The 24307-nt window shown below is 43.8% G+C and overlaps 2 long non-coding RNA genes and 1 pseudogene across 2 annotated transcripts; 2 read left to right on the forward strand and 1 right to left on the reverse strand.

Moving 5' to 3' along the window:
* Nucleotides 1–462: 462 nt before the first annotated feature.
* Nucleotides 463–1689, reverse strand: LOC136546538 (uncharacterized). The gene is made up of 2 exons (XR_010781390.1): nucleotides 1208–1689; nucleotides 463–692 (listed from the first exon to the last, which is right to left on the reverse strand). It is a non-coding gene; the product is annotated as an uncharacterized lncRNA (long non-coding RNA).
* A 634-nt stretch (nucleotides 1690–2323) lies between these two features.
* LOC136542117 (uncharacterized) lies at nucleotides 2324–20356 on the forward strand (annotated as a pseudogene).
* Nucleotides 20357–22011: 1655 nt separating this feature from the next.
* Nucleotides 22012–23841, forward strand: LOC136546539 (uncharacterized). Its single transcript, XR_010781391.1, has 5 exons — nucleotides 22012–22207; nucleotides 22289–22564; nucleotides 22633–22851; nucleotides 22935–23238; nucleotides 23324–23841. It is a non-coding gene; the product is annotated as an uncharacterized lncRNA (long non-coding RNA).
* The last annotated feature ends 466 nt before the right edge of the window (nucleotides 23842–24307 follow it).

The following is a 24307-nucleotide window of genomic DNA, read 5'->3' on the forward strand; positions in this document are numbered from 1 at the left end:
GCCTGCGAGCACCGTCGGGCGGAAGCCTTGTAAAATAGACGCTATGAGCGAGAGAGGGGGATTATGAAGAATCTTGTAACCAGACTCTAAACTCTAAGCACTCCTCCTTCCTGCCTCTCCTTCTCGCCTGATTTCTATGCTGTTCGTCTGATCCTTTACCCAATTTGCTTCTATTTCCTGCCTACTGCTGACACTCTAGTTTCAAATACACGTTGTTGCTGGCCCATGCTGCCTGTTGCTAACTAAGAAATTGTTAGTAAAAGTCACACAAAATGACAGGCTAAAAGCCTGAACATTTTGTGCGACCTCAAAACTTAATTAGCCTAGAAAGGATAGACTTGTGTATCAACAACAAACTCACCTGCAACTTGAGCATGTCCTTCTGGATCATCTTGAATACGTCTTATATTGCAGTTTCCAATTGCATGAGAGGCTTTAGATCTGATATATGAGATAAGCAAGAACAGGAAATGTGCACCAGCATTTACACTTTCAATTCCAGTTAAGTTGGTAACACAAGTATCTTTTACTGAATGATCAAATGACAATTGTAAACATTCAGGAAGGAAAGAAGCCAGAGAACACCCAATTGTCTTAAGTTTTTTTTTCTTTTTTCCTGTCCTCTGCTGGCCGTGGTTCTGATGCTGCTGCTGCTGCATCATAGCGAGCTGATGGTGCCCATCCATCATGTTCTGCATGACAGATTGCAATGTCAATTGTAGTTTGATCCCACCAACCATATATATATGCAGCAGAAAGTGCTTCACGCCTTCTTCCAGCACACCAACCATACTTTTCTCAACTTAGTCTCAGTCTTAGGTGTGAGTGATGACTGTAGGTCTGTAGTGACTAGCTACTACTGAAATTTCGTGCACTAATTACAATACCCAGCCTAATTTCGTACTACTACTGGCCATGAATCGGTTCTGAAAGAAAAGAGTTACTAAATGACAATGACTATGCTGTTTTTTTCAGCAGCACATGCTAGGTGAATGACAACTTGTATTACCTTTTTGTTTTAAAAAAGGCTAGAACTGAAATATGATTAATTAATCTAACATTGGTTGCTACTAATTATCACTACAATAACCTTACTCGATTGAACAAGTGGGTGATAATGAGCAGCTCTGCTAAGTAACTAAGAAGAAATGCAGTAATGCACCATGGAAAGAAAATCCAGAGGAACTTGGAACCTCTACAACTACACCTCTCCAAAGCACGCCGGCCAGGGCGAAGCGCTCATGGAGCCATGGAGGTCGCCCCGCTGCAGCAGCACCTCGGAGGGAGAGAAGACGCACGGAATCGGCGACTGCTCATGGAGGTCGCCCCGCAGCAGCAGCACCTCGGCGACTGCTCATGGAGGCGCGGTGGCCGAGCGGCGCGGCCGGCTCGTTCGCGCTCGTGTAGAAGCGTCGCGGCGCGGCCGGCTCGTCCTCCTGCCGAGCTCGGCGCTGGCATGGACCAGCCTGCCGCCGAAGTCCTTCCCAGCCTGACCGAGGAAACAGCGGCGGGGCCGCCGGAACCGAAGGGGACGATGGGGAGGACGATGTCGAAGGGGATTTGCTTGTGCTTCGCCGGCGGCCACGGGGATGAGGAGCGGCGCGGCTCGAGCATGGCGCCGGAGGGAGGGAAGACGCACGGAACGTGAGGACGGGAGGTGACGGGAACCGAGAGTCGCACCTAGCCAGGCCTGGCCACGAGAAAACGAGATGCTCCCGCGTTTCCACTAAGGCCATGTTTAGTTTCCAAAATTTTTTTTTCCTATATTTGGACATATTTATAGAGTATTAAATATAGACAAAAAAAATTAATTGCATAGTTTTTGACGAAATCGCGAGACGAATCTTTTAAGCCTAATTAGTCCATAAAAAGCCTTAAGTGCTACAGTAACCCATATGTGCTAATGACCGATTAATTAGTATTATTAGATTCGTCTCGCCTGATGGGTTCTGTAATTTGTTTTTTTATTAATATTAAAAACCTCTCCCGACATCCTTCTAACACCTCCAATGTGACAAAAAAAAAAAAAAAGTCGCCTTCCCAGCTAAACACACCCTAAGCCACGCCAAAAGAGTGGTCGGTGGCTGAGTTGGGCTCCGCCACCCAACCAAACCGTTATATCCGTTTTTATGGGTCTGACCATAAGAATTTGGCTAGAAAAATTAGATCCGTTTTTATGGGTCTGAAGGTAGTAGAGCTCTTCTAAACAGCCCTCACTCCACACTACATAGGGTTTATTCTAGAAAATGAGAGTAATTATTTCCAGTTAAAAATCTGCTTCGAGAGAATTTGGAGCTGTTTCTTAAACCATTTTTTTTCAATCCATTCAATGCTTTTAACGAGAAGACTGCCACGCCACCGAGGCAGAGGCACACCCGTCTCGCTCGTGGCGCAACTGGGTGACCACCTCCGACGCTCGACGCTCGACACCGGGTGCCCCGGTCTAGCTAGCCTCGTCGGCTCCTTCGCCTGGTCGTCGTCGGGCCCTTCGCCGGCGACGAACACCAATCAGGTGTGCGCACCCCCTCTCTTCCCTTCCTTTTGTGCGAAACCGCGCTTCCGAACCCTAACTCGAGCTGTTTGGGTATCTGTATTCGGATCTGTTCTAGTTACAAGTGTATATACATGTATGTATTATGCCTACTAAATTCGATTTTCTTGCAAAAAGAAAACATTGGGTCTACATGTGTGCACCCATGTCCTTTACGACTGGGTCCGCCCCCTGACTTTAGGCATATAAGAACTCAATTTACCTCATGGTCTTCTGGATCGATGTTCGACTGTGGCATGCTTTTGCAGCAATTGTGTTTGAATCTTAATTCCAGATTAAACTTTTTTCAGAAAACACGAAAGGATGGCATTGAAATTTAAGGCACCTGGCTACATTATCCTGAAAGAGGAAGCTTCCTGCAACAAAGATAATGATAATGGTAAAGATGGATCACTTCCAATAAGAAAAAGGTATCCGCGGCATCCTGTCCCTTATTTTGAAGTTAATGAAGGATACGATAGGGATAAGATAGATGAGGTATGATAACTATCTATCCGTGTGATATTTCACTCCTATTTATATTTATATTTCTTCCCTTAGCACTGACTCTTGGCATTCTCTTTCAGTTCATGCTAGAAAGGTCTATTTCTATCGCCAAGTCCCGGCCAAATGACATAATCATCCCAGACCCTGCTCCCCAGGTTTGTTATCTTCATTACAGAAGTTGATTGATGGTTCATTCCATTATATTAATTATTTTGTTTAATCATGTAATATTATAGGGTAGTTAAAGTCTACTGTACATTGTTGTCATATATGAACCTTGCCTAGGAACATGAATCACATGCCTGAACCATGATAGGCTTTAGATCCTCTCGTATTCTCTCTCTTCCCTTCTCGTTGCATGTTGGGTTTCATGGTTTTATCATTGCTGCTATTCTTATTGTCATATATGCACCTCCATAGACTTTATCTTGATGTGCTTTGTTATAGTTGGATAACTGATGCCTTTACCTTTTTCAACTGTGATGCATCCATCTAGTGGGTGAATGATACCCTCTTTGACAAAATTGACGAGCTGAAGCCCATCCTTGTAAAGGATAGTGTCCGGTGCTTCCTCCGATTATTCAAGAACTGTGGAGGCAGGGGCATGTCATGGAATTTAACCGTCACCGCACGCACCTTAAACCTCATGGTCTGTTATAATGCTCTGCGATGTGCAAAAGTTGTATTGGAGGGCAAGGCACCTGAGCTCTATGGAATGCACGCCAATCCCAACTGCATAAACCCATATGGATACTTCCCGCTCCATGAAGCTGCTGAAAGGTTCTCTTGTGACATGATCAAGTTGCTTTTACGCCATGGCGCATCAGCCAATGTGCACACTGTTGGCAATGATGTCATCGAGAACCTACTTCCACTCCATGTTGCAATTGAGAATACTTGCATCCATAAGTATCTGGAGGACAATCTTTCTCCCAGCCAGAGTCATTTGGATTATATCTACAAGCTTATCCATCTGCTGTGTCTACCTGAAATGGTTTGTTTCCCTTCCCTGTACGAGTTTCTTGTGCCGCATGACATAAATGCTAAATGACAGATTTTTGTTCCTTGGTGTTTAACAGAAGATCTTCTTGGATACAACTAGATTGCTTGCTGAAAAAAACAAATAATCTACTTGAAGAGCTCTGGAACTACATTGAGAATGGAAAGCTTATCCAGTCTGCGATTCTACTACTGGCTGCTCAGGAGCAGATTCGCAGGGGTTGTTCCTCCAAGATAAATGGTAGTAGTAAAAAAGATGGGTTTTACGTTATCAATAAGCGTATACTGTGGCTTTCATTTGCCTTGAGATGGGAGAAAGGTTCAAATGAAATGGCAGAGAAGCTTCTGAAGGAAAGAAGAGCACTTATTGATTGCACAGGGTTGCTTGTTGATGTAATTTCCCATACCGGTCAACGTCTTTCTTCATATATTCAGGCACATTCAGAGGTACTCATTTTTTGTTATATTGTACCCATGGTTCCTCACATCCTCAGATGCCTGTTGCTTAATATTTGTATTTACTGTTGCTATATGTGTTGTCTAAAAAAAAGCATGCCCTAATTTTAGCAAGAAGAATGTTAATAATTCTTACGTTGACTGAAAAGAATAGTATATGTTTTATTTGACAACTTTGTAATTAGAGTTCATTCTTCTATACAAATCTATACAGAAATGAACTTTGTAAAGACTTTCACAAGATCACCAGTTGTTTTGCAGGCTGTCAGAATCTAGTTGCATAGATTAGCATATCTTCTGTTTAGCTTTGAGTTTCAACTTAGCATACTAAATATCATAAGACTATGCTTCCCCAAAAGTGTCGTGGTGTTATGGCGAGTGGGCTGGTTCTGGCCCTGGACGTGCTGCATCAGCAGCCTAGGATTAGTTGACAGTTTTTTCGTTTGTTCATGTTTGTTAGCAGATAAGATTCATTAGTTACCAGGATAAGATTCGTTAGTAGGTTTGTTGGGTGCTTTGTCTATAAAGGTATCCATAGGTAGCTAGGGAAGGTAAGCAGAAATAGATCCAAGAAGCAGCTCAGAGCCTACACACTCCACAGCAAGGGCGAGGCAACTGATCTATCTGCTGTTTTTGTATCAAGTGCCCAATCAATTTACCACATCATCTTTGGTATCAGAGACCTTGATCCTCGGTCCTGTGCCAGATTTCTTTCATATCGTGCTTCCGCTCCGCCATTCCTGCAACTACCACCAGCCAATAACTACTGCCTTCCATGGGTGATATCATCACCGTCTCTGCGGGGTACGATCGCCTCTCCGCAGGGATCGATCGTATCTATGAGATGGTCCTCAAGCTCAGTGATCTGATGAAGTCTCGGGACTCGTCGCTGCTGCCACCATTGTCAGTGTCATCCAGGGTGAAGCACGAGTCTGTTCAATCTCTGGCCTTGATGTCTGCTCCACCGAAGCGGGTGCCCTCCTCAGTCTTAGCTGCATCATCTGCACCATCATCATGAGACCGCTTGTCTGCCAGGCTGGATTTTGATTCAAACAAAATGAATGAAGATATGATTCAAAAAAATTTAGAACTAAATACAACCCATTTTAACTTGTTGCACTTCATTCTTGGCAAACACACAGAAGTACGCGAGCTGAGAATCGGAGTCGTGCGAAACCAGGTCCTAGCCGTTTTGAGTGCTAACATAGAAAACGTGAATCATTCTGGTTCTTGCTTCGTAGGCTGGAAATCTTGTTTGGTACCGATTCTCAGGTATCCAAACACACCCTTAGCCTGCAAACTCCAGATCCTGGGACTGGGAGCTCATACCATAATTTGTCTGTGGGCCCGTATGTATACAGTTCATGATCAACATTTTTGTCTGATCTTCATTTTCTATCGTATAGCCTGAAGAAAATTGACAGATTTCTCTTTGATAATCCAGAGCAGAACAATTGGTGATTTTAATGCTTGTTCCATGCACTTTATAGTCAAATGCATTTATAATAGCTGGGAGCAAGAATAAATGAACCAATATAAAGTTTAGTTTAAAATATAGAAGTGCGAAGCCATTCATGACTTGTACCTTTGAAGCGTCTAGATTATAATCTTTGGTTACAAAACTCGTGGAAACTAAGAGATTTTGCTTATCAATCTAGATGTATACGAATTGTATGTGATTGTATGTTTAGCTGCTTTTGTACACTGTTCTATTGTCTTCCCACTCATATTGTATAATTGCAAATTTCTTGTTGAAACAATTCTTTGCATCATATCTCTGCTACCATTGGTTATATGAGATACAGTAGACCTATGTTGATGATATATTGTCTTTTGTGTTTATTTTTATTCTACCTTATACATCAGCTTGTATGTCATGCAGGTGCCCCGTGTGGAGGTCTTGGAACATGTTTCATCTATCCTCAAGGAATATGGGTTTAATCCTACTGGAGAAATCATGGACACTATAAACCTGTACTAGTCTTTATATTGTTTCACACAAAAAAAATCTATGCGAACACATGTTTAATCTGCTGATTTATTTTATTTTTTTCTTGAAGCCGGCCTTATGACTGCAAAATGTCAGACACAGAGACATTTAGCAAAGGTGTGCAGGCTCAAGTTATTCTTTTTGCATTTAACAAAAATGAGCCCTAACCTCTACTTTCTTTTTTTTTATGGAGAACCGGGCTTATAAATCCAAACATGGCAGTTATGGAATCAGATAATCTGCACGCTGCAGAGGAAAAGGTAAAAATAATCAAGTATTGGAGCATCATTGTCCACTTCTTGTCGTGCAATTTGTCCCTATTGTGATATCTAAGTACATAAGATGTTGTTCACACAAATAGTATTGTGTGGTACTGATGCAGCCAAGCAGGGCAGTAGTCAGATAAGCCACTTGCATGATTAGTTTGTTATCAAGTTATGTACTTATATTTGCTTGCTAGTTGTCCATTCTTATGGGCTGGTGCATATAAGGCACACCAATATCTCTTTGTTAGAAAGGCAAAGTTGTTCTCAACTTCATATCTCTAGTCTTCGAATGGTCTCTACATATTTTTCTGTTATGTACATTTACATGTTCATGCAAACTATTTTATGCCAGGGTATTGTTCTAGAACTTATTGCCCTGTGAACAAATCTGAAAGTAATTGCTAAGTTATAAATAAAATGTCTTTGCTTTAGTTACATTATGATAACATCTATTTTTCTTTCCTCTTAGGTGGATTCCTAATCTTGCGATAACAGTGCTTGGTCTTGTTTCGGGTTAGAGCGAGGGTGTTTGCTAATATTGTGGCAGCAGCAGAACAATAGCTATAAGAATTCCGCCCTTTCCCTGTTTGATTTTTTTTGAAAGTTTTTAAAATGGTCTAATGAATTTAAAAATTCCCAAGTTGAGAAATCTGTTTTTTTTTAATTGCACCAAATACAGATGGCCTACTGCAATGCCACAGCAGCTCAATTATGATTGAACTCTTTCATGCTAATGTGGAGACTAGTGTGTTTCCCATCAGGTCATTTACCAAGGAAAATGGGTAACTGCAGCTACAAAAAAAAATGATAGGAAATGATACAAGTTGTGAAATTAAACTAGCGCTTGGCCAAAACTCTATTGGCCTTGGCCATAATTAGTGAAAGAAGATGTGGCTCGGGAAAACTTGGTAGATTGATTATGGAGGTACCAAATGAGTACAATATATATAGGCAATGATTGTCAAGGGTTTATAGAAACACCCAATCAACGGTGATCCTTGCCTAAACCAAGATCATCTACCATAAAACCCCAAGGGGCGCCTACAGGTGCACTCAGCCCCAAGCCCAGGGCGTAACAGCCCATACAGTAATGCTAATAGCCCAAGCTACAGCCCATAATATAGCAGTCTGACACACCCCTGCAGTCTGATCGTCGCCACCGCGCACGTTCAGGCTGGACCTGAACTCAGTGAAGACCTAAGATGGAAGACCTTTGGTGAAGATGTCCGCATATTGGGATGAGGTTGGCACATGCAGGACATGAACATTACCAGCAGCAACCTTCTCCCGAACGTGGAGGTCAATCTCGATGTGCTTGGTGCGCTGATGCTGAACCGGGTTGGAGGACATGTAGACGGCGCTAATGTTGTCACAATAGACCAAAGTAGCTCGCCGAAGGGGGGCATGGAGCTCGAGCAAGAGCCGACGCAGCCAAGAGGCCTCAGCAACACCGTTGGCCACCGCGCGGTACTCAGCTTCAACACTGGATCTGGAGACTGTATTCTGACGCTTGGATGACCAGGAGACGAGATTATCACCGAGGAACACTGCGTAGCCCGAGGTGGACTTGCGCGTGTCAGGGCAACCAGCCCAATCAGCGTCAGTGTAGACCACAAGATCAGTGGCAGTAGATGGCCGCAATAGTAGACCTAAGTGGAGAGTACCCCGAACATAGCGAAGGATGCGCTTGAGTGCTGCCAAGTGTGGTTACCGTGGGTCATGCATGTGAAGGCAAACTTGCTGAACAACATAGACGATGTCAGGCCGGGTGAAGGTCAGATACTGTAATGCGCCAGCAAGACTTCGATAATCTGTTGCATCAGCCACAGGAGGGCCATCAGCCGCTGCAACCTTGGGGTTTGTGTCGACTGGAGTAGAACACGGCTTACACTCAGCCATCCCAGCACGGTCCAAGATATCCAGCATGTACTGCCGTTGCGAAAGGAAGAGACTGTCACCACACTGCTGAACATGCATACCAAGAAAGTGATGCAGTTTGCCAAGATCCTTCATTGAGAACTCCTGTTGGAGGGCTGAAATGATCCGCCGAAGGAGACCCGAGGAGGAGGCTGTGAGGATGATGTCATCCACATACAAGAGGAGATATGCAATATCTGAGCCGCGCCGGTAGATGAAGAGCGAGGTGTCTGACTTGGCTTCGACAAACCCGAGAGACAACAGAAAAGTGGCGAACCGACTGTACCAAGCGTGAGGAGCCTGCTTCAACCCATATAAGGACTTGTTGAGCTGACACACGAAGTCCGGGTGGGTGGGATCCTCAAAACCAGACAGCTGTACACAATACACTGTCTCTGACAAATTGCTATGTAGGAAGGCATTCTTCACATCGAGTTGGTGCACGGGCCACTGGTGAGACAGAGCCAGAGAAAGCACGGTGCGAACTGTGGCAGGCTTCACAAGTGGACTGAAAGTCTCTGAAAAATCCACGCCAGGCCGCTGAGTGAAGTCGCAAAGGACCCAACGTGCCTTGTACCGCTCAAGTGACCCGTCGGCGTTGAACTTGTGCTTGAAAATCCACTTCCCGGTGACCACATTAGCCCAAGGGGGGCGAGGAACAAGATCCCATGTGTGGTTTTGGAGGAGAGCAGCATGTTCTTCCTCCATAGCAGCATGCCAATTCGGATCGGCGAGTGCGCTGCGGAAGGTCTTGGGCACTAGAGATAGTGGCGTAGCATGATAGAGAGCAGGAATTCGGAAGCCGGTCTTCGTGCGCGTGGCCATGGGGTGCTGGTTGATCACTGGGGGGACAACAACACCACCCTTGGGCAGCGGTGCAGGTGCAGTAGCTGGCTGGACCAATGTTTTTTTAGGCGCTAGGCGGTTTCTAGGCGGTGACCCATCGCCTAGCGCCTAGGCGCGCCTAGGCAGGCCTAGGCGTTTTCTAGGCGTTTTCTAGGCGTTTTGACATTTTTTGTATCTCAGCATATATAGCTAAATAAATTATATAAATATAGTAGCTGAGTGAATTTTATAAAAAGAGAGAAGGTCCAATAGACATACCTTAGTTGATAGAAAAGCGATGTTCATGCTTAGTTCATAGTTGATACTGAGAAATGGTATATCATGCTGCATTGAAATTGCTTGAATGGTCAGCACGGGAAAGCAATGATCATTACTGCTGTCATTAGGATTGTAACAGTATGAAGGTGGCTTATTTCCTGGTAAGAAGATGGGACCATCAGATTTCAAGCAGAAGCAGCTATGTCTTGCAACAGATTGATTCAGTTGGAAGTACTTACCCGCCCACTTATGTGAACATATGGATCACTTTCACCAATGACAACAGTAGAAGATAAACCAACTGAAGTATGTAACATGCTATATACAAGTGGAGAACAGACCAATGTGATGTCCTGCAGGCTGCAGCAATACAAGTGGAGAACAGACCATATCAGTAGTTAAATATAAATGGACAGCAGACCATATGAAATAGGAAAGAGCAGGTTAGGTACTTATCTCAATGATCTTAGCCCTTTCCTATCCATCGGACATTATCAGCAGCAAATGATAGCCATTTGAAACCACAAACATGTAGGGATAACAGTAGCAGCAAAGAAAATTAAATGGTACAGAACAACACATAATTCAGTTCTTAAAATACAGAACACAGGCACACAGACTGCACTACTGCAGGAGTTCCAAGTTCATAAGTTAAAGATACAATTAAAAGATAAACATGACATGATAAAGCCCCACTGCCATATCTTCTTCAATAGGGTTCCATATATTCATCCTCATCTTCATCAAACTCTTCTTCTTCGGAGTCAAATTCTTCTCCTTCATAAAGCTGCCTCACTCTTGCACTTCTACGCAGCTCAAGTTGTTGGTCTGCTCCTACTGCTTCTCCAATAACAGACCAAGTTATCCCTGTACCTTCCATCTCCTCATCTTCCTCATCTCTATAGACAACTATTGCACAATCATCTCCATCCTCATACAAAAAACCTTGAGCTTCGGTTGTCTCACTAGACAAGAGAACATCAGTAGTTTTCTTTGACGCTATCCTTTCTTTCTTATTAAGCAACTTGGAATTGAATTGAATAAAGACCAATTTGTTGAATCGGGTTGTAGTAAGCCTATTTCTCTTCTTAGTGTGTATCTACAAATTAAACATGAGAGCATATAAATATTTTCATTCCTGTAAGTTTACTGCTGATAAAAAGCCACTGATAAAAACCTGCAGCACTACTTATAAATTTAGATAAAAAGCCACTGATAAAAAGCCACTGAGTATTTCATTCCCCTTATGAAAACTAATCCAGCAGGACTAATTTAGAAGATGCTCCTCATGTTTAGAAGATGCTCTAATCCAGCAGTTTAGAAGATAACTTGTACTCCTAAGATTGATAACCAGGTCATGGTAGCACACAAGTTCAGCTAATAGCAACCTAGTTAACTAAGAATGACTGGGCTGTGTTGAAGCAATAGCTCAGGCTGCTCAGCTCAGTTGGTAGAGCCTTGAGCGGACGCCCAACAGGGCTGCAACCCAGTTAACTAACTACGAGCACAGCACAGCCGAGAGCAGAGGAGAGAGGAGCAGGGGGCGGGCAGACCTCACGTCCTCACCTTGCCTTGGGGTTCTCGAGCGCCTGGGCCAGGGGTAGCGAGAAGGTCACCACCGGTGGCGGCCCGGCGAGGAGGGGCCGCACGGGAGATCCAGGGGCGGCGGCGGGCCTGCGGACGGGGCGCACGGGGCGGATCCGGCGGACGGGGCGGACGGGGCGGATCCGGCGGACGGCGAGGAGGGGCCGCACGGGAGCTCCAGGGGCGGCGGGCCTGCGGACGGGGCGCACGGGGCGCACGGGTCGGATCCGGCGGACGGGGCGGATCCGGCGGACGGCGAGGAGGGGCAGCACGGGAGCTCCAGGGGCGGCGGCGAGCTCGGGTCTTTGACTCTCTCACTCTCTCTCTCTAATCCTCTCTACAACCCGCGCTCTTTTCTTCCAGCGCGGGCGCTTCCTTTCCCGCGCACCCGGCTTCTCGCGCGCGCTCCCGCCTGCTCCTGCCCGCCAAAACGCGCTCGCGCTCCCGCCGCCTAGGCGCCGCCTCCTCCGCCTACTCGACGCCCAGGCGCCGCGGAACTCCGCGGAGGCGCGCCCAGCGCCTAGAGGTGCGCCTCACCCCCTAGGCCCCGCGGGAAGGCTCCGCCTTGCGCCTGGGCGCGCCTAGGCGAGCGCGGAACCTCGCCTTGTTTTTCATTGGGCTGGACAGCAGCTGGCCGGACAGCAGCTGGGCTCTCCCGGCACGGCGTAGGAGCAGCAGCTGGCTGAACAGCAGCTTGGCGCTCACGGCGCGTGTACACGTGACGGACTACGGGCACCGGGAAGATAGGCAGCGGTGGGAAACCGGGCGGAGGTCCGCGCGGCTCGGCCAAAGCTACAGGTGACGGCGAGGTCGAAGAAGTCGTGGCCGCACGTGGCCGTGCAGATGATGGTGACATCGTAGCCGCACGTGGCTGTGCGGGCGAAGCCGAGGCAGGGGCCACACGTGGCTGTGCGGGCGAAGGCGAGGCAGGCGCAACTGGTGGACTGGCTGGGAGCGCATCAAGCGCTGCTGAACCAGCCAGGTCATCATCGGTGTCAGCCACAGCCGCACGTGGTTGTGCGGGTGTCGAAGGACCAGTGCCTGCAGATAGAAACTTATGTGCTGGTCCGATGGGAGCCGGCACATAGTCAGTAATGTCCAAAAAATCAAAGTCTGCGGGTGATTGAGTGGAGGCACGCTCAGCATAGGGGAATGCTGACTCGTCAAAGACGACGTGACGAGAGATGATAACTCTATTGGAAGAGAGATCAAGGCAGCGGTATCCTTTATGATGGGCTGAATATCCCAGGAAGACACACAAGGTGGATCGAGGGGAAGTTTGTGGGGAGCTGTGGCGGACAAGTTGGGATAACAAGTGCAGCCAAAAACGTGTAGGTGATCATAGGAGGGCGCTGTGCCGAAGAGGGCAAAGTGCGGGGTGGATGAGCTCAGCGTTTTGGTGGATGTTAATGAGATATGTGGCTGTCTGCATAGCTTCGACCTAGAATGAGGGTGGGAGGGAAGCCTGGAACAGTAGGGAGCGAGTCACATTGTTAATGGAACGAATGATGCGTTCGGCCTTACCGTTCTGGGCGGAAGTGTATGGGCACGACATGCGGAGGCGAACACCATGGGTAAGGAAGAACGTGCGGGAGCTGGAGTTGTCAAACTCACGACCGTTGTCGCACTGAACTGCCTTGATTGTGGTGCCGAACTGAGTGGACACAAGGGCAAAAAAGTGAGCGATTGTCGGAAAAGCGTCAAATTTCAATTTCAGAGGAAACGTCCATAAATAATGTGAACAATCATCAAGAATAGCCAAGTAATATTTATAGCCCGAGACACTAAGAACAGGTGATGTCCACAGATCACAATGTACCAGATCAAATTTATTGGACGCTCGAGAAGTTGACAAATGAAATGGAAGACGCACATGACAACCTAATTGACATGCATGACAGACAGTAGTAGTATCATGACAACAAGTAGGAAGACTCGATGCAAACTTGGAGAGGGCCTCGTGTCCAGGATGATCGAGGCGGCGATGCCAAAGTGAAGACTCGGTGGCGGCGACCAAGGATTGAGCAGCTGGCAGCCGGAGAGGGTACAACGGTCCGGAGCTATTGCACCTGACGATCATGTTCCGAGACAGAAGATCCTTCACAGAACACCTAGTTGGATCAAACTCAACAGAACAATTGCTATCAATAGTGAACTGGCGAATAGAAATTAGGTTCTTAATAAGTTGTGGGGAAACTAGCACATTATTAAGACGTAAAGATGGTCAAATAACTGTAGAGCCAGTGGATGTAACGGGGAGTAAGGATCCGTTACCGACAACAATGGACGATGGAGTAGGATACCGCGAGGAAGTTGTATGTGAAAGCGAATTGGAATGTGATGACATGTGAGAGGTTGCCCTGTATATGGTTTAGCCTCGTCCGGCCTGGTTACCCTCTCCTCAACAACCCTCTTCCCTCGTACTCCAACCCACCCTCCCAGAGTTCGAGTTTGGAGATCGGTGGGTCGGTGCGAAGTTAGCTAGCAGGATGCCTCGCATCCGTCTGGCTTTGGGACGCCGGCACCGGCACCAGCTTCGGCCTGTTTACACGGAGCAGGCCACTGCCGAATTTCCAGGTAATTAGTGCTTGCCCTGTATCTTATCCCTTCGTTTCAAAGCCTGTTTTTTCCAGCCGAGTGTAATATTTGGTAAAGTCACGTGTCCAACAAACCACATTTTCTGAATCATAATGTACCCCATTTAGGTTTTGGGTTGTGTTCTTTGTTGGATCGGGTAAATCATAATGTACCCTATCTAGGTTTTGCGATGGATGTTCTCTTTATTGGATTTGGTGGGGGTAGCTTCGAAATATTTTACCCAATCAGCTTTTGACGGTGCCTCTTTCAAATTGTTTTCCCTAACACTTGTCCTTCTCACAAATTATTAGATATAAAACTAAATAATCTTATTTTGATGCTATGTATCCACTCCATGGAAGTATTACGTAGTAATTCAGGATAACACTTTTTTAATAATATATTTTGTTATGATGCTGGTGTCTGTTTCTGTACTACACTTGTTGGGTTATGTGGATATTTGCTATCAATTCTAACTGTCCTACCCAGTTTAGGTTGTTTGGTAGATGTTTTTTGTGAACAATATATTTTGTTGTGATTGTCTTGTCTGGTTCGGTGAACAGTTGTTGATGTATCTGGATATTTGCTATCAATTGTAACTGTCCTACCCATTTCAGGTTGTTTGGTTTCTCCGGACTCGCATCCTGTGATTGGTAGATTCACAGTCCCTGGAAAGGATGTGACATCATCAGTTTCAAATGCAGGTAAGTTGAAACTACAATCGTTTGTTTTGTTGCACATTTGCTGGTCCAATCTCATGGACTACATTTGCCTGGTTTTATTGCCCATTGTTAACAATTCTCTACCAAACTTAACTTAAAAAGAGCTACTTGTTGCAGGTGTACCAATGGTTTGTGTTTCACGGACCATGCCTTCTCAGTTGGCTGACAGCGCAAAAAAATGTTGGATTCCATCTGTGACACATTCAGGTACCTTTATATAATTATTTTAACCTTTCCTGTTACATCTTGCTATGGACTCAACAATCTATCATCCTTGTTGCAGTTACTGCTCCTGTCCCGCAGTTTATATTTAGTACTTGGGTGGCCCTACTAGATCTATTTCCATAAATGCAGCTAAATTGGCAAACTTTTCTCTAGATCCATTATGCTAAGTAAACTTTTCTCTAGTCTCTTTGTTTTTACTGACAAACCCCAGAACTTAAACCTTCCCATACAATCTTCTGTTGGTTGATTCATCTTTTTCCCTTTGTGATTGTATGGTTGCTGGTGTCCCATCTTAATATAAGTTTGGAAGTTCATGACCAGTCATGGTCGAATTGATCTGGTCAGCAAGGAGAGATTTTCTGTACCATGGCATGCTACTGCATTACACTTTAAAAGCTGGGGATCTTTTCTTTGTTGATTCCACTTGTTACTCGGACAACCATATTGAAACTAGATTCCAGCAAAGGGCCACTATATAAGTAATATACATCTTTAGATTGTTTTGGTGCTCCATTATTACAGTTTAGAATGGTCAGTTGGTCTTGTTTGGTTCTGTGATACAATTGTTTATGTATCTGGATATTTGCTATCAATTGTAACTGTCCTACCCATTTCAGGTTGTTTGGTTTCTCCGAACTCGCATCCTGTGTTCGGTAGATTCACAGTACCTGAAAAGAAAGTGTTGTTATCAGTTTCAAATGCAGGTAAATTGAAACAAACACTTGTTTTGTTTCACATTTGCTTCTCCAGTCTCATGTTCAACTTTTGTCTGGTTGTATTGCACATTGTTAACAATTCTCTACCAAACTTATCTTAAAAAAACCTACTTGTTGTAGGTGTGCCTATAGTTTGTGTTTCACAGACTATGTTTTCTCCATTGTCTGACAGTTCAAAAAATTATGGGCTTCCATTTGTCTCACATTCAGGTACCATTATATAATGATTTGAACCTTTCATGTGATATCTTGCTATAAACTTGACAATCTAACACCCTTGTTGCAGTTACTGCACCTGTCCCGCAATTTATATTTGGTACTTTGGGTGGGCCTTCTAGATCATTTTCCATACATGCAGGTAAGTTACCCACCTTCTAGATCATTTTCCATACATGCAGGTAAGTTGTCTAACATCATGCTAAGTATACTTTTCTTCAGTCTCTTTGTTTTTACTCAAACCCCAGAACTTAAACCTTCCTATACAATCTTCTGCTGGTTGATTCAACTTTTTGCCTTTGAGATTGTATGGTTACCGATGTCCCATCTTATTATTGGTTTGCAAGTTCATGATCAGCCATGGTCGAATTATGTATGCCCTATTTTATTATTGGTTTGCAAGTTCATGATCAGCCATGGTCGAATTATGTATGTATAAATCCGTAGTTGCTAGTTAGTTTGGACCTTTATTGATTTTGCCAGCAAGGAATCGTTTCTTCGTTGATTCCAGATGATACTCAAACAGCCATATTGAAACTAGAAGCGTGCAAGTTGCCACAATATAAGTAATACTCATTTTTATATTGTAATGGTGCTCGTCCATTAGAGTTTAGATGCTCAGTTGCTCACATTGCTACTTTAGTAGGCTGTGATTTGCTTTAGATAAGGATTACTTTAGTTGAGTTATCTTATGCTGACATAGACTGCTGATTCGATGTAGTGAAGTATTTAAGCAGTGTTTTTTCAGCTTAAAAGATTACACATTTTCATCCTATCCATTGCTATGTTGTGATTGAATTAATTCTCTTGTGTACTACCACTGTCTAGCTTCCTTGCTGTCGATTTAATAGAACAATTTACTTTCTCAATGAAATTAAATTGCAAATATGTACTGACATGACAAGCTTGCAACACGTACTGAAATACCTATCTATCTAGCAACCTAGACCTGCTTTTTTGTTCTTGCAATTCATGATTAAAAAGGTGATAATCACTTTCTAGAAGCACAGTGCTACTATAATGTTTCTTTTTGAATGAATGTGTATAAGATTGTGCTAATTTCTTTCTCAGAGTTTAGAGTTTCTTTTTTATAGAAACACTTGTAAGATTATGTCTTTTAACAAAGAACACTGTTTGGCCTGTTTTTTATGCATAATAAGTAATAGCTGCTTATATATGCTGTGACCTCGTTTTTTATTTTATGGATGCATAATAAGATTATTTGGATTTTTAACTGAGCATAATTTGTATAACTGTTCTGATTAGCTTTTTGAAATCCAGATTGGTGATAGTAAAGAATTATGTGAGAGAATATTTATTGAAAAATATGATATGGTTTGCAAGATTCTTAGGTTTGAGAAGGTACAATGAGTTTGTGAGACCATTGCTTGTTTTAAGACGTTTAATGGTTTCTAAAGATAAAGATTTGAGTCATTATTCGACAGTGTTTTTACAACGGCAAACATTTCAGATAGCTAATCACAATTCAAGATATTTCAGTGCTTTTGATATTATGGCTCATGAGTCTGGTAATGACTGATGATGAGTGGAACATGTACTTGGATTATTTGGTTAAAAAAATCTATGTTATTGAGAACTGGAAATTATCAATATCAAAAATTCAAATATTGATGTATGATCATGGTATAATTGCTCACCAAGAGAACACCGAACTGAATTTTTGCAAAGGGGAGTGCGGCGCATCTTATGATGCAGAAAGTTATAGTTTGGCTTTTATCATCTGGTGAGGGGATAAAATAATCTATTCTAAAATTTTCAAAAACGTTAACCGCAAATCAGTAACAGAAGCGGAGTTTTATGCAGCTTTTACTCTTTTATCCAAAGCCAAGAATTTGGGCATTCAGAAGTTGCTGTTGTGTTCTGACTGTGTGACAATATGTGATGTTCTCAGTGGTGAGCACTGCATTCAGTACGTGGAAGCCCATCATCTGCAAAGGATCAGAGAGGGAAAGTCTCATTATGGGGCTTCCACATACTGAATGCAGTGCTCATCACTGAGAATATCACATATTGTCACACAGTCAGAACACAACAACAACTACTGATTGTCCAATTTTTTGGCTTTGGATAGAAGAGCAAAAGCCGCATAGAACTTCGCTTCTGTTACTGATTTACAGCTAACGTTTTTGAAAATTTTAGAATAGATTATTTCATCCCCTTGCCAGATGATAAAAGCCAAACTATAACTTTCTGCATCATAAGATGCGTCGCACTCCCTTTTGCAAAAATCCAGTTCGGTGTTATCTTGACGGTCAATTATACTATAATCATACATCAATATTTGAATTTTTGATATTGATAATTTTAGTTCTCAATAACATAGATTTTTTTAACCAAATAATCCAAGAACATGTTCCACTCATCATTAGTCATACCAGACTCATGAGCCATAATATCAAAAGCACTGAAATATCTTGGATTGTGATTAGCTATCTAAAATGTTTGCCGATGTAAAAACACTGTCGAGTGATGACTCGAATCTTTATCTTTAGGAACCATTAAACACCTTGAAACAAGCAATGATCTCACGAGGTCTCACAAACTCATTGTACCTTTTCTCAAACCCAAAAATCTTGCAAACCATATCACATTTTTCAATAGATATCCTCTCACATAATTCTTTACTATCACCAATCTGGATTTCAAAAAGCTAATCAGAACAGTTATACAGATTATGCTCAGTGATTGCATCATCAGGATTATTGGTTCCTGCAATGAATTTTGCAGTAAAAAAAGACGACAAATAAATAACTAGAAATCCAAATAATCTTATTATGTATCCATAAAATAAAAAACGAGGTCACAGCATATATAAGCAGCTATTACTTATTATGCATCAAAAATAGGCCAAACAGTGTTCTTTGTTAGAACACACAATCTTACAAGTGTTTCTATGAAAAAGAAACTCTAAACTCTGAGAAAGAAATTGGCACAATCTTATACCCATTCATTCAAAAAGAAACATTACAGTAGCACTGTGCTTCTAGGAAGTGGTTATCATCTTTTCAATCATGAATTGCAAGGACAAAAAAGCAGGTCTAGGTTGCTAGATAGATAGGTATTTCAGTATGTATTGTTAGCTTGTCATGTCAGTACATATTTGTAATTTAATTTTATTGAGAAAGTAAATTGTTCTATTAAATCGACAGCAAGGAAGCTAGACAGTGCTAGTACACAAAAGAATTAATTCAATCACAACATGGTAATGGATAGGATGAAAATGTGCAATCTTCTAAGCTGAAAAAATACTGCTTAAATACTTCACTACATCGAATCAGCAGTCTATGTCAGCATAAGATAACTCAACTAAAGTAATCCTGTCTAAAGCAAATCACAGCCTACTAAAGTAGCAATGTGAGTAACTGACCATCTAAACTTTAATGGACGAGCACCATTACAATCTAAAGATGAGTATTACTTATATTGTGGCTACTTGCACGCTTCTAGTTTCAATATGGCTGTTTGAGTACCATCAGGAATCAACGAAGAAAAGATTCCTTGCTGGCAAAATCAATCAAGGTCCAAACTAACTAGTAATTATGGATTTATACATACATAATTCGACCATGGCTGATCATGAACTTGCAAACCAATAATAAGATGGGACACCAGTAACCATACAATCTCAAAGGCAAAAAGTTGAATCAACCAGCCAAAGATTGTATGGGAAGGTTTAAGTTCTGGGGTTTGAGTAAAAACAAAGAGACTGGAGAAAAGTATACTTAGCATGATGTTAGACAACTTACCTGCATGTATGGAAAATGATCTAGAAGGCCCACCCAAAATACCAAATATAAATTGCGGGACAGGTGCAGTAACTGCAACAAGGGTGGTAGACTGTCAAGTTTATAGCAAGATATGACATGAAAGGTTCAAATCATTATATAATGGTACCTGAATGTGAGACAAATGGAAGCCCACACTTTTTTGAACTGTCAGACAATGGAGAAAACATAGTCTGTGAAACACAAACTATAGGCACACCTGCAACAAGTATGTCTTTTTAAGATGCTAAAGTATGCATGAGTAGAAAGGTACATCACGATTTTTGGCTCCTTGCACCAAGTTTTCTAAACATGTCCACAAAAATAAATGGGAGGAAGGAAACGATCACAGTTTTCTTTAATCAGCAAGATTATTCGTTGTTGTTTCTTAAAAATTAGCTAGTTGCTTGATAGGGTTTGGTATTCCTAATATCCTGCCATATTTTCTTGTGTTTAATTTTGTATGGTGCCTTGGTCCATTTTTGTTTGTGCAGGTGACTTGGGGGAGGAAGAGTGTTTATTCCTCGCACGTCCCTCCAGTATCTGACAGGCTGCATTTTTTTGGTGGACACTCCGGTTAGATGATATTTATGTGGCAAAAACTTGTGCTACTATGCCTCTCATGTGCGCCCTGTAAGACTTAATCCTGGGTGTAACAGTTGCGTGGAATTTGCACTGAGATATGATGCTGACAATGCACTAGACATGCGTTTGTCAAAACACCGACATGGCATTTCAAAGTTTGCAACTATTATTCCCCTTTTTTTGAACTCCTGCAACGTCGACTCCAACATATGCTAGGCAGAGCTCCTGCTCTATATATTCTATGCTATGGCTTATTCTCTGAGAGAGGAGATTTTTTTTATGGAAGTTTCTCTATGATTTTTTTAGGATAAACTATGCGTAGAGTGATTCTATGTATGGAGTGAATTAGAACAAGCTATATTTCTTCAGCCCATAGTCCTCTGATTTATTTTGGAGAATCACTTCACTGAGGGAGTGTTTGGGGTTCTGCGCTATCTCTGTCCATACTCCCGCAATGCAACTTCGAAGTGTTTGGCAGCTTGGTTAAGGCCCGTAGCCATGCTCTGGTAGTGCACTGACACCCTCTTAGCTAGCGAAAATGCAGTGGTCGGCCGTTTTTGTGGAGCTAGGCTTACTCCGGCAATGCAACTTCGAAGTGTTTGGTAGCTTGGTTAAGACCCGTTGCCATGCTCTGGTAGTGCACTGACACCCTCTTAGCTAGGCTTAGCGAAAACGCAGTGGGCGGCCGTTTTTGCGGAGCTAGGCTTGACTAGCACCCGCACGCTCGTCCGCTCACCTCCTCGTCCACCATCAGCTGGCTTCCTCCACGCGAGCACCGCCAGCTGCCTTCCTCCGTGCGAGCTATGCCGGCCACCACGCGAGCGCCGCTGATCCCTGCGTGAGCTTCCCCAGGCCCCTGCGTGCGCGTTGCCGCAGCCTCCTCTCTCCACGGCCCACGGCTCAGCCAGGCCCCTGCGTGTGTGTTGCCGTAGCCTCCTCCCTCCATGGCACACGGCCGCGCGAGGATGATGACGCTGATGAGCAAGGACAACGAGGAGCTTGAGGTTCGGGTCGCCTCCGTGGCGCGCTTCTACGGCCATGGGCCACGACTCCGACCTCCCCGCGCTGGCCTCGGGGTGTAGCTCCACCGCCCCCCACCCCACACCCACCCCCACACATACAAATTTTTTTAATTTTAACACTTTTTCGAACTTAATTTTAAATCTAACACTCTCGGTTTTTTTTAAAACTAACACTTTTGGCCGCGCCTATTGCCATGGCACGACCAAATGCCTATGCCGCGCCATGCACGGTGGCGCGGCAGAGGGCTGACGTGGCGGCGACCAGAAACGCTGGCCGCTGACGTGGCAGGGCTCTGCCACGCCCTAATACATGGTGCGGCAGTGCCGTGCCCTGAGCCGGGTATAACCTCCGCCACGGCCAGTCCCGTTGGCCGAGCAGCAAAATGGCCTAGGCGTCGCTCCCGCTCCTGACCGTCGCCAAGCACGCCGGCCGCTGCTCCACGAACGGCGGCAGCCTGGGCCTCCATTGTCGCCTCTCTCCCTTCCCTTCCATTCTCCGGCCGCCTCCCTCCCTCCTCGTCCTAGTTCAAGGTAATGACGCACATTTTATTTTCGTTTAAATGGTGGATAGGATATTATCAATGGGAGTTAAGGTAAGTAGGAAAATTATGTTTGGGAACTATGTTGAAGATATTAGTATGAGTTTGTCAATGTTAAGGTTAATTATTTAGTTAGAAGTATGTTTGCTATGTATATTTTTGTTGCTATAATTGTTGTTTATAATATTTTAGTTGCATTGCAAATGATTATATTTTACATTAATTTGCGTTGTTTTGATTGGTGTTTAATTTGAACCGTTTTATTAGATGGAAGACATGTTTCGGAAGCAGTTATGGCGAAAACGGGGTCGTCCTAGAGAAATGTACCCCGACGAGTCTAGCAAAGATGCCCCTGTCCCTCCTGAACTCCCTGTCCCTAACTGTGACTGTGGTCGTCCGACCAACGTTTTTCAATCGAGACATCCGGACACAGCGGCTCGTTGCTCTACACGTGCAGTCATTTTAATGTAAGTTATTGTTTCCGTATATTTTTCTTCTTCATTTGTATTACTAGGTTACTAATATTTTGTTGAATTTTTGTTGTGTAGGCCCATGAGAGGTGCCTTTTCTTTTAGTGGATCGACAGTGCAGACAAGTTTGACCCCATGTACCTCCTTTTCGATGATTGGTGGAGAGAGCGACATCCACGAGAGCACTTCGAGCGGTGGGTTCCACCTCCCCCTAACCCCCCTCCAATGACGGCTAAGGAGAAGCACTTAGCCGTAGTTAGACGACTCGAGGAACCTCCTCTGTGCCATTGCGGAGACCGAGCCGTGATAAACCCTAACAATATGTTGGAGTTTATGTGTCCAAACAAGCATGAAGTAAGTGCAAAGTGTATGTGTTGAAATGTTGAGCTATATGTGTCATGTACTAATGTCACGTTATTTAGGTGTACTCAATGGCGAAGTGTCGTTTCAAGAAGTGGTTGTATGGTCCTAAGAACAAATGGCCCGAAGAACCTCCAAAAGCAAAATAAAAGAAGAAAGAAAGGTTAATTTACAAAGCACCACCAGTCAAGTGCGAATGTGGTGTTAATTCTAACTATGGCCTAGTCCCTTCGGAGCTTGGAATAGGCCATTATTGCGGCCATATGGTTGAGTACGAAGAGGTTCGTTATTTTTGTGGTAAACATGAAATCGTATTTTGTTTCTTTTGCTAAGACATATATGATATAATATTTCTTTTGAACAGAGCACTAGGAAATGCAGGTGGGAACGTTACGATGGTCAAGCTAAGTTCTTGGATGAACTGAAGAAGAGGCAACTAATTGAAAGGAAGAGGGGATATAGACCTGACTACGTCAACCTATTCGTTAAACATCACAAAGAAAAGATGCATGGGTTTGCTAGACAGCGTGGTATTTGTAACCCGATCGATGTTGGGCTTAACAAATGAGGATTAGAGAGATGGATGACGTTAGAGGAGGAGAGGGCAAGGGAGGAGACAAGAGTAAAGATGCAGGTCTTGAACAAGCATGTTGCTGCATTATGTGCCAGTGAGTGCTTGAACACCTATTTTTGTTGCCTGATTTTAAATATAATATAATCACGTTGCTATCTGATTGCATTTTATATATGAAGGGACTGGTTGCAGCGAGGATCATGCCACAGAGGTGGCTCGTGCAAGGTATGAGGAGAAGAAGTTAGATGAGCATAGATCGCGAGCTAGTCGTACCGTTCAATCCCCGATTGTGTTGTCTGATGAGGGGGACGAGGATGAGGACGACACTGGCAGACTTAGTGAGCTAATTGCTCTAGCAGAGGCGGGCTTGTAGGCGGTGGAGGATGAGGACGACACTAGCAGACTGAGCGAGCTCATCGCTCTAGCAGAGGCAGGCTTGTAGGCGAAGGAGGATGAGGATGACACTGGCAGACTGAGCGAGCTCATCACTCTAGCAGAGATGGGCTTACAGGCGGAGGAGGATGACGACGCGTTCTTCACTCAGGCCGTAGCGGCCGCAGATGAAGCGGAGGCCGCTTACTATAGGCGACAGGCAGGTTAGAGCAACACAGGTGAGCCTAGCCACAGCAACAGGGTTGTGGTTGAGGATTGGTACTCAGACGATGAGTTGCTTACTCAGTATGTTTCTGACTGAGGGTTTTTTATTGTGCTGTTTGTTAGTTCCATGGTTTATTAATGATCAATGTAGCCATGTAGTAGAAATTCTATTGTGTTGTCTTATATTCCATTTGAACTACTAATGTATTGTACCCATATATCATGTACTCGGATTACCCATGATCGATCTTAAGTGATCACATCTATTTGTATCATGCGTTAAAAATTTCTAAAACGAACGTAATCATTTGTCGTGCCATAGCCCACGGCGCGTCTGTGCTGTACAAAACTACAGAACTACAAGCGAAGGTGGGCTTACAGGCGGAGGTGCTGTACAAAACTATAAGTGTTGTACAAAACGAACATGAAGCAAATAAATGGACGATAAGTTGCCATACAACATTTTCATTGGTTTATGAGTCTATAAGTTTTCGACAACAATATTCGTTCGGCATAAGTTCGACGTAATGAACTAAGTCCTACGATGTAATGAACCTCATCGTCCG

Source organism: Miscanthus floridulus, chromosome 3 (genome assembly GCF_019320115.1).
Source record: "Miscanthus floridulus cultivar M001 chromosome 3, ASM1932011v1, whole genome shotgun sequence".
NCBI classification, from domain to species: domain Eukaryota; kingdom Viridiplantae; phylum Streptophyta; class Magnoliopsida; order Poales; family Poaceae; genus Miscanthus; species Miscanthus floridulus.